The 9,345-nt window shown below is 34.7% G+C and overlaps 1 protein-coding gene across 5 annotated transcripts in view; it reads right to left on the bottom strand.

Annotated features, from left to right (window-relative positions):
* The window catches only part of LOC143253179 (uncharacterized), a 172,437-nt gene that overhangs the window by 120,118 nt on the left and 42,974 nt on the right, over nt 1-9,345 (bottom strand). The gene's annotated exons all lie outside the window — the stretch shown is intronic.

Here is a 9,345-nt window from a genome sequence, read left to right as displayed (position 1 = left end):
CGTGGAGGCGTTTTAATGTGACGGTCATTCCCACTATTCGTTGGCGGTGGATGGTGATGACTAGCTGCCTTCCCTCTAGTCTTACACTGCTAAATTAGGGACGGATAGCGCAGATAGTCCTTGTTTAGATTTGCGTGAAATTTATACAAACCAAACCAAAATTACTAACGGGACTGACTGTCACGTAAAATGACTCGAATATTGGAACTGCGGGACCACAGCCCCGGAATAATAAACATTGGGTACACATCACATTGTATGCACATATATTTACATAAAAGAAAGTATACTATTATTTTACTCGTAAATTTTCCAAGCATGTTTCTGAACTACAGGTCTGCGATTTTGGGGACCTGAGTTTTTGTAAGACTTCCTGCCACGGACCTTTTGATAAGGCCTTCTATAATAATTCCAAGTGCCTAGAAATAGAGGACTGACTTACAAAGTCCCCAATTATGACAATAAATCTGGCATCTCTGTTGCATAGAGCTAAATCTGCAGGGTCAAAACACTAAAATCTGGATAGTCCATTGTGTAGCTTTGTGCTTAATAACAAACAAACAATAATTTTTTTCTTCTACATTGCCCTATATTTGTTTGCTTAGAAATGCAAAACTTTAAAATACAGATCATATATTAATATCTTGCAAAACAAAAGCACAGACAGAAATCTGGGACTCCTTTTTACACAGACATGGAACTACGTTTTAAACAGACATTTCAATACTTTTAACTATTCATACCTTCCTTCTTCATCCGCAAATTTTACAAGACATGTATTTTAACCTGAATTACTTTTTTTTTACACTTTCATTAAATGTAACTTATCTTTTTTTCATTTTATAATGTAGCTTAGATAAATTATTTTTGAATTATGTTAATTTTCTTTTTTGGTTAACACTTCACATGTGGTTGTTTTTCTTGCGTCATGTTATTGCGTTACTCTAAAGTGTTTCTAGAATGAAGTACGGACTCTCAGAGCATTTAAATATTGGAAACCGAACAAACATAAAGGTTTGCAAGATCATTTCGTTGTGTTTACCCCCGTTGGTCAGCTGGTAATTTAAGGACTTACAATGCATAAATCCTAGGTTCGATTCTCCACGGAGGACAAAGGTAGAAACTCCATTGTGTATCTTTGCTCTCAATAACCCAACAACATAGTATAAGGGTCTCCCTAAAAGGAGGTTTTGGACAAATTATAAGACTCAAAAGTCGTACACCAGAACGTCTGTATTGAGCCAGCCTTTTTCAAACTTTGCAACCTAATGACGATTATTTGCACAACATGGTTGTTAAAAATCGTCACCTCAATCACCCTCCGTGGATTCAGTATGGACTTTAAGAAACTAAAAATAGTGACTAAACGATAACGAAAGTGTTCATTAACTTACTTTAAAGTTGAGAAGAGTTTTGATTTTCGTCGAGAGCATCAAAACAGTTAGCAACGCTACTCAGTGAGCACGTGTCTTCTTCACGGTAAGTGAAGGTTTTATTATCTCTAACGATGGTAGATGAGCTAGCCTGTGGAGATCCATAGATGAAAAATACAATATGGTCAGTGTAACATGTTTTAATACAGCGATTCCGATGGTGGTAGAGTTATGGTGTGGAAAGGTTACTTGGGGCAGATTGATCACTTGAGAATATAATGGCATAATATATAATAAAGTCATACGATCTTTCTTTGTCACAGTTGAACGAGGGTTCGTTTTCTTGAAGAGTAATTTTTCGCTTGATACCATTAGGATGATGCTAGATGGTATCTTGAATCTTCGAATATTGGATTGGCCAACAAGCAGTCCTAACTTAAAAACTATAAAACATATCTGGACGTCGTGTACATTAATACCTTTGATCACAGGAATGTGTTAGGAAACTAAACATTACAATCAGTGATAAATGGGGCAGGTAATGAAACTAAGACTTACCTTATCAGAAGTATACCTCAAAGAACCGTACCAAGGGAGCCCTAACTTGTTACTCATTATAAAAAAAAACAACATAATCGGTATGTAATAATGCATTGATTAAGTTGTATATATTTTAATAACAACAGAAAATTCAGACTTCTTAACATCATCAATAAACCTGAAAAAAAACAACAGCCGAACTACATAGTGTTTTGTAAAAATAAAAGTAGAAATAAATTATGACCTTGGAAATTGGTTTCAGGTTGAAGTGTTGACGTATATATAAACACATAAGTCTCTGTTACTAACTCGTGTATTATAACGCATGTAGAAATACTACGGTGTAGATAGTTATCCCTAAGATATTAGTTTAACTTTTATGAGTGACAGTGCCACGAAATCAAAGTAAAAGTTTATGACAAAAAACCTTGTTAAAAGTATAAAATCAGGAGATTATGCTTCTATCACATGAGATCGTAAAACAACATAAATGACTAGATTTAAAGACATAAATCAACGATATCAAAAATCAGAGAAGATTAAAACAATAATAACTGAGTAACTTCTAACATAGTCGTTCCATATTACACTCAACCACATCAATGAATGACCTTGTTTTAAAATCCGAAGGGAGAAGAATTATTGGAAGGTGTTTCGAAACTGGTTTATAATCTCAGAGTAAATGAATGAAGTCACAGTCAAGTGTTTAGAATAGGAACGGGTATTTTGTACGAGGATATCATGTATACGAGAAGGTGTTTTTTCAGGCTTAGTTTAAAAGCTAAATTGCAGTGAATAACAAATAGCTCATAAAGTACATCTTAAAAATACAATTTTCAGACCTCTTCAGAATGTTCCATCTTATTAATTGATGTTTTTTGATCAGTGTAATGATATTAGAAATAGAAAGTTATAAGTAAATCATTTTTATATATATATTGGTTCTGAACTTGAGAACATACAACATTTAAAATTTGTTTTTGATACCCGCGTTGAGCAGAGCACAAACAACCAATTGTGTAGCTTTGTACTCCGCAAAAAAGGATAAACTTTTCACGAAAAGTTGTTATTGTGGAGCACTTTTCGCTTCTGAGCTGTTTTTCCCATTCCATCACTCGATTTTAAAGCTTACACGATAGAGTTGCTAAAAGCTATGATACGTTGCATCAAATCAACTCCAGTGCCAGTACTCCATCATCTCACTGGATTCCCAAGTATCAAGGACAGACAAACATCACAAAGAGCCCTACTGTTTGTCAAGGCTTGGCAAAATCCAAGGCATGGACTTCACATCCTCGCAAGGAAGTACTCATTCACTGCTGAACCATCCAACCAACAAAGACGTTCTCTACGCCCAACAAGGCTTGAAGTAACACCTAGGTCTCATCTAAAGAGGAAGTTATGGATTAAAGTAGCTGCACTGGCTTGCAAGAAAATCTGCAATTCATATTCCCTTTCCAACCAACCTCCTTGACTTTGGTCTGTAGAAGAGGAATGGCCATGCCAATCTGCAGTGATTGTGAAGTTCAACAGAGATTGTAGAGAGTGGCCTCAAGGTACAGCGAAAGAGGCATGCCAGAAGATGTTCCAGGAACTTGGCTAGAAGGGAAATCTCATCATTGCAACAGATGGCTCGCTTACACCAGAGATCATGTGAGTATGTTTGGGATTTGCTATATTTCCGAATGGCATACCCATAACTGAGAATTCTTGAGCTCGCACCCTGTATACAAGTAGCATCAGGATGGAACTTGAGGCTGTTAAGCAAGCTCTTGGATGGCTTCTTCGATAATTCCCTCATGTCACCACAGTTGTGTTTGTCACCGATTCCATGGGAGTGTTGCAGAGAATACAGAGTAGCTGGCTACCTGATGGGTGGAGAGAGGCTCCACCTTATCTACGTGATAAATCTCTCACCTTTGTGTATATTCCAGGCCAAGACGGAGAGGATTTGTGACCTGCTGGATGCTCACTGGCCAACTCATGTAACCCCAAGCTATGACACGTTTTACAGAGTTGTCGTTCTATAATGCACAGCACGTATATATATGAACCCGATTTAAAAAAAAATGATAATGTACTTAAGTTCACATTTATTTTCCGGTAAGCTCGTATGGGATAAGCTTCCGTGCAAAACTTTATTTTGTAAATGCAATTAATATGAACATTCTTGATGACGAGAAACCCACTTGAAATGAAAATGCATCGCATAACGGCTGATATGGGTATTAACACTTTTATTGATAAGCAGAGAACAACATTTCGACCTTCCTAGATCATCTTCAGGTTAACAAAGAGAGTTTGCAACTGACCATTGCCGGACACAAAAGTACAAACGAGTACGGGATTGTAGGGGCGTTGCAGTTGAAAGTTAGGTTATTAATTAGTATAGGTATAAAGGTGTTCCTTTACATTGGTTTAATTTTGGTTTTAGTTGCTGTATAAGTAGGGATTCTTTGATTTTGCGTTTCTTTGTATTTGTTTCCCTACTTATTACCTGGGTGTTTTCTATGGTTATGTTGCATTTATTTGGTTTGCAGTGTTCAAAAACGTGTGAAGGTGATTTTTTTTATTCTTAGAATCTGGTTTCCATTTTTCTGCTTGTTTCTCCAATATAAACGTCGTGGCAGTTGTTGCACTGTATTTTATAAATTATGTTGGTGCTGTGTTAGTCACTGTAGTTTTTACATAGTATGGAGTTTAGTTTTGCACCTGGTTTTTGAATAAATTTGGTATTTACTGGAATGTTGTGTTTTGTTATAAGTTTTCCCAAGTGTTGTTTCTTTTTTCGCTGATGTCGGAAACGTAGTGTATGCAGCAGTATAAGGTTTTGTAGTTTGTTGTATCTTGGGATTTATTGTTCTTTGCTTTTTGTTGGTCAAGGTGTGCGTATAATATTTTTCCACGATTTTTTTTAGGAAATTTGTTGATGTTAATGAAGTGTTGTTTTATTTTGTTGATTTTATCGTTAACTTTATTAGGTGAACATAGTTTTGTGGCTGCGTTTATTTGGTTTCATAATATGTTGAGTTTTTGTTTTGTTTCATGTGCTGAGTCCCATGGAATGTATAATCCAATATGGGTGATTTTTCAGTGGATTTATGTTTTGAATTGTGTATCATTTCTTGTTATCTTGGCCTTAAGAAATTCTAATTGGTTAGTTTTTCCTGTTAACAGGTGAGCTTAATGTTGGGGTGTATCGAATTAACATGATTGAAGAAACTAAGTATGTATTATATAGATGTGAATCCAGCAGTTGTATCATCAGCATACCTGTACCAGTATAGCGGTGGGTGTAAGGCTGAATAAATCGCTTGTGATTCAATCTGTGTCATAAAAGTGTTGGCTAGAACTGGTGACATGTGATTCCCTATACTTTGGCCATTTATTTGTAGGTAGTTTTGGGAATTGAACATAAAGTTTTGATGGTAGTGAATTCTATAAGGCTGCTGATTGGTTGTTGGTGATGTGTATCAATGGGTTAGGGTCTTAGATGTAATGTTCTAAAATTATCTTGCAGGCTTCAATTGTTGGGACTTCTGTGAAGAGGGAGATTACATCAAAACTGGTCATTAAGGCTTTGTGGTTTAGTTGATTAAAAATACATTTAAATTTAAAAGAGTCTTTGAGAAAGGAGCTGATGTTACATATTTAGAAAATGCTCACGCAATTTATTTAGCGAGGTTGTAATTAAATGATTCACCTTATCTTAAAGTAAAATAAATGAGGGGATGTTTATTGATTGTTTAAAAACATACAATATGTAAATGAAATATTTTGACCTTAAAAGTGCCATACAGGACTCGTGAGGTAAGAAAGACTTAAAAAAGAGAAATAAAAATTGTAGACTCAGCTGATGGACACTTTGTTTATCTCCACGTTTACATTTCGTTGTACAGTTATGACGACGAGTCGCACCAAACATGCTTGCCCTTTCAGCCGTGGGGGCGTTATAATGTATTGATCAATCCCACTATACGTTGGTAAAAGAGTAGCCCAAGAGTTAACGGTGGGTAGTGATGTCTAGCTGCCTTCCCTCTAGTCTTACACTGCTATATTAGGGACGGCTAGAGCAGATAAATCTTGAGTAGCTTTGTGCGAAATTAAAAACAAACCAACCCAGTTATGACGAAAAGCTTTGAATAATTCCAAAATTATCTATTTTTTCTCCATACATACAAAATCTGTGAATAACGTTACGTTTAAGGGCTGCACAGAGGTATCTGGATGAAATATCGACATCTCAGCGTTTCATTACGAAAATCATGAAAGAGCATAGAATATACTGCAAATATTAGTTACCACTTTTGGTAGAATTCTGAAATACCTTGTTGTAGCCCCTTTGGTTAAATGATATTAAATAATCGATCTAAATTATAAAAGTTTGGAGACGGCTTGAATAGCTAATGAAAATAATTTTATTATAAATGTAAAATGTTTCGACATTTTTAATGGGTTCCTCGTCGTTAAATTTACATCATTACTGCGATTACTCGACGTTATGGATGTCTAAACTTTTGTTTTTGTTGTCATAAGTCTATCTTTTTAGTGTACTTTCTCATTTATCCACCATCGTTCATCTATCGTACCATGACAGCTTCTCCAAACTTCATAGCACAAATGCAAAAATCGACCTAAATTATGTTTATATATATATTCAAAATCATCTCCCACTTCCAAAGTTCTAGGACTGTGGAAAAGTTTTAGATATAACTGTAATTAACTGGTTCGGCATGGCCAGGTGGGTTAAGGCGTTCGACTCGTATTCTGAGGGTCACGGGTTCGCATCCCCGTCGCACCAAACATGCGCGACCTTTCAGCCGTGGAAGCGTTATAATGGTACCGTCAATTCCACTATTCGTTGGTAAAAGAGTAGCCCAAGAGTTGGCGGTAGGTGGTGATGACTAGCTGCCTTCCCTCTAGTCTTACACTACTAAATTAGGGACGGCTAGCACAGATAGCCCTCAAGTAGCTTTGTGTGAAATTCAAAAACAAATAAACAATCCTCTTGTAACTTTGCACGAAATTCAAAAAATAAAGAAACTATAATTAACATGTTAAAGTGATTTGCATGTTTTGTGTAATTTAAGATATTTTAAACTTTTTTTTAACGCGGTGACTATAAAGCTGAGACAGCGGACGTTTTCATTTAAGAAACAAGAAATAAATTTTCTCCTTTCTTAAAGTTACGTCGTTTGTTTGTTTTTCTATAGACGACTACTTGAAAATAGAACATTGAAGACACTGGGTTGAGCCTTATGAGAATAGTTTGTAAAACGCTTGTACGTAACAAACTAATAAACAACGTAATGAAAAAACCTTTATTTAAATGTGATATGATTGAAATTCACGCGCTCTGCACGGATATGTTTGTGTACTCGCACGCGCAAGCTGATATTTCACAATTAATTTATGTAGAGTGAATGAGTTTCAGTATGTATCTTGTACAGAAATATAAGTTTGACATCATTAAACTAGCCTTAACGATACCTTTTTAAGTAACAAGTTTATCTGTATTTAAAATTAAAGAGAGAAAAGAAAAAAGCTCTAAAAGAAGGAAAGACTGCGTTGCTATCTATAAAGTTCACACGTATGTTTGAGCATTTAAAAGTTTCGCGCAAAGCTACACGAGGGTTACTTGCGCTGGTTGTCTTTAACTTACCAGTGTAACACAAGAAAGAAGGCAGCTTAACTAGTCATCAGCACTCACCGCAAACTCTTGAGCTCCTATTTTACCAAAGAATAGTGAGATTGACTGTTTAGATAATACGCTATAACAGAGATATCAAATCATTATTTTTAAGAACTCCCAGATAAGACATCTGAAGAAAATACTTTTAATAGGTTAATATAAATCATCAAATTAAAGATACTTAATAATGATCTATCTTCTTACATTTCAAAGATATATTTGATATAGTTTTAACTTCTGACACTACTTTTATTAAAGCAGCAGAAGACTTACTAGTATATCATTTAGTTGAATGTCCACTGTGCGTGTTAACATTTTCTCAGTTTTAATTTCACTTGTTTGAGTCACTGAGTGACTACTGTGAAAAAGCTTTTCTTTTGTTGTATTAAACAAATTTTATTGTTTCCCAAATCCCATGACCACAGCAGGTGATATTTATGTAACTACACAGTCGACTATGAAAACCATTTCTTTTGTCAGAGATGATAAAAATCCAAATTATAAAACTTATACGTTTTGTTACAAAATATTCCACCGTTGCTGACCACAAGTTTCATGAAGTTTGACTGTAATAACTGAAATATATGCTTTTCACCTGGCTTATTTAATTTTCATGCGAGGGTCGTGAGGTCAGTACTGGCTCTGTGTCTGTCTAAGCTTGTTAACGTAAACTGTTTAATTAGCTTATTTCTTTTTACTAGCACAGGTTTTTGCAAAAGAGTGATATCGCGCAACGTACCTATATACTTTATCTGCAGTAGTTAATGTTTTCTTTTAAATGCTTTCCATAAACATTCAGATATTATGTCTGAGCTTCATGTCTGAAACGTGACTGAGTTAAATCAAAAATACCAATAAATAATTTGATAACAAAGGTCTTCTCTTCCACATTTGAACTCAAAAATAATATTATTACAATCTTAACTGTAATAACTAACATCGTTTTAAGATTGGATAATTTCATAATCAACTTCATAAATTAGTCTTAACGATAGAATTGCGTGTGATTTTACTTGTTTTTATTTACTTAAGTCATCAACGTGTTTTATCGTGCATAAATGAACTGAATATTTTAATTGAAGTATTCACATTTCGTTATTGCTATGCCTAAGAGCATTTTGCGTGTTTGTTTTTTGCTCATCCACTGAATAGTTTAATCACGATGAAACAAAACAAGCATACTGTATCAGAAGGTCATTGCACGTGCGTTCCTAAGCTTGAATATGAAAAATAACAAAATTTTAATTTGTTTCTTATTTATCTACAATGACAGATCGATTATTTAAATCATGCATGAATTATCTTGTTTGGGGATTGTAACTAAGATAGATTTTTCTAAAAGGTAAAAAGGACATCTTAAAATTTCTTTAAGGAATTCTCGTGTTGACAAAAGCTAAATAAAAAACACACGAAAAAGAACGTGAGATGTTTCTCTGACCGTTAAATTGATCACGTCACTCTAACAATTCATTGATTCACTTACTTTAAAACATGCCACTTCAATGATCTTGCGTTAATGGTCCAGGTGATCATAAGTCTTAACCTGTAAACATGTTCTTGTCAAATACTGAATTTAGAGGATTACAGTATTAAGTAAACATTTTTCAACATGAATCATAACATTAAACTGTTTACCTGACTCTTTATTTTTTGCATGGGTGTAATAATAATCTAAAATCACATTAAACTGGTTACATGAGCTAAACATAAATTAATTCTCAGAGTACCACTGACATTACT

Source organism: Tachypleus tridentatus, chromosome 6 (genome assembly GCF_004210375.1).
Source record: "Tachypleus tridentatus isolate NWPU-2018 chromosome 6, ASM421037v1, whole genome shotgun sequence".
In the NCBI taxonomy this organism is placed as follows: Eukaryota; Metazoa; Arthropoda; class Merostomata; order Xiphosura; family Limulidae; genus Tachypleus; species Tachypleus tridentatus.
The sequence above is the reverse complement of the archived record's forward strand: the minus strand, read 5'-3'. Positions and strand labels throughout refer to the sequence as shown.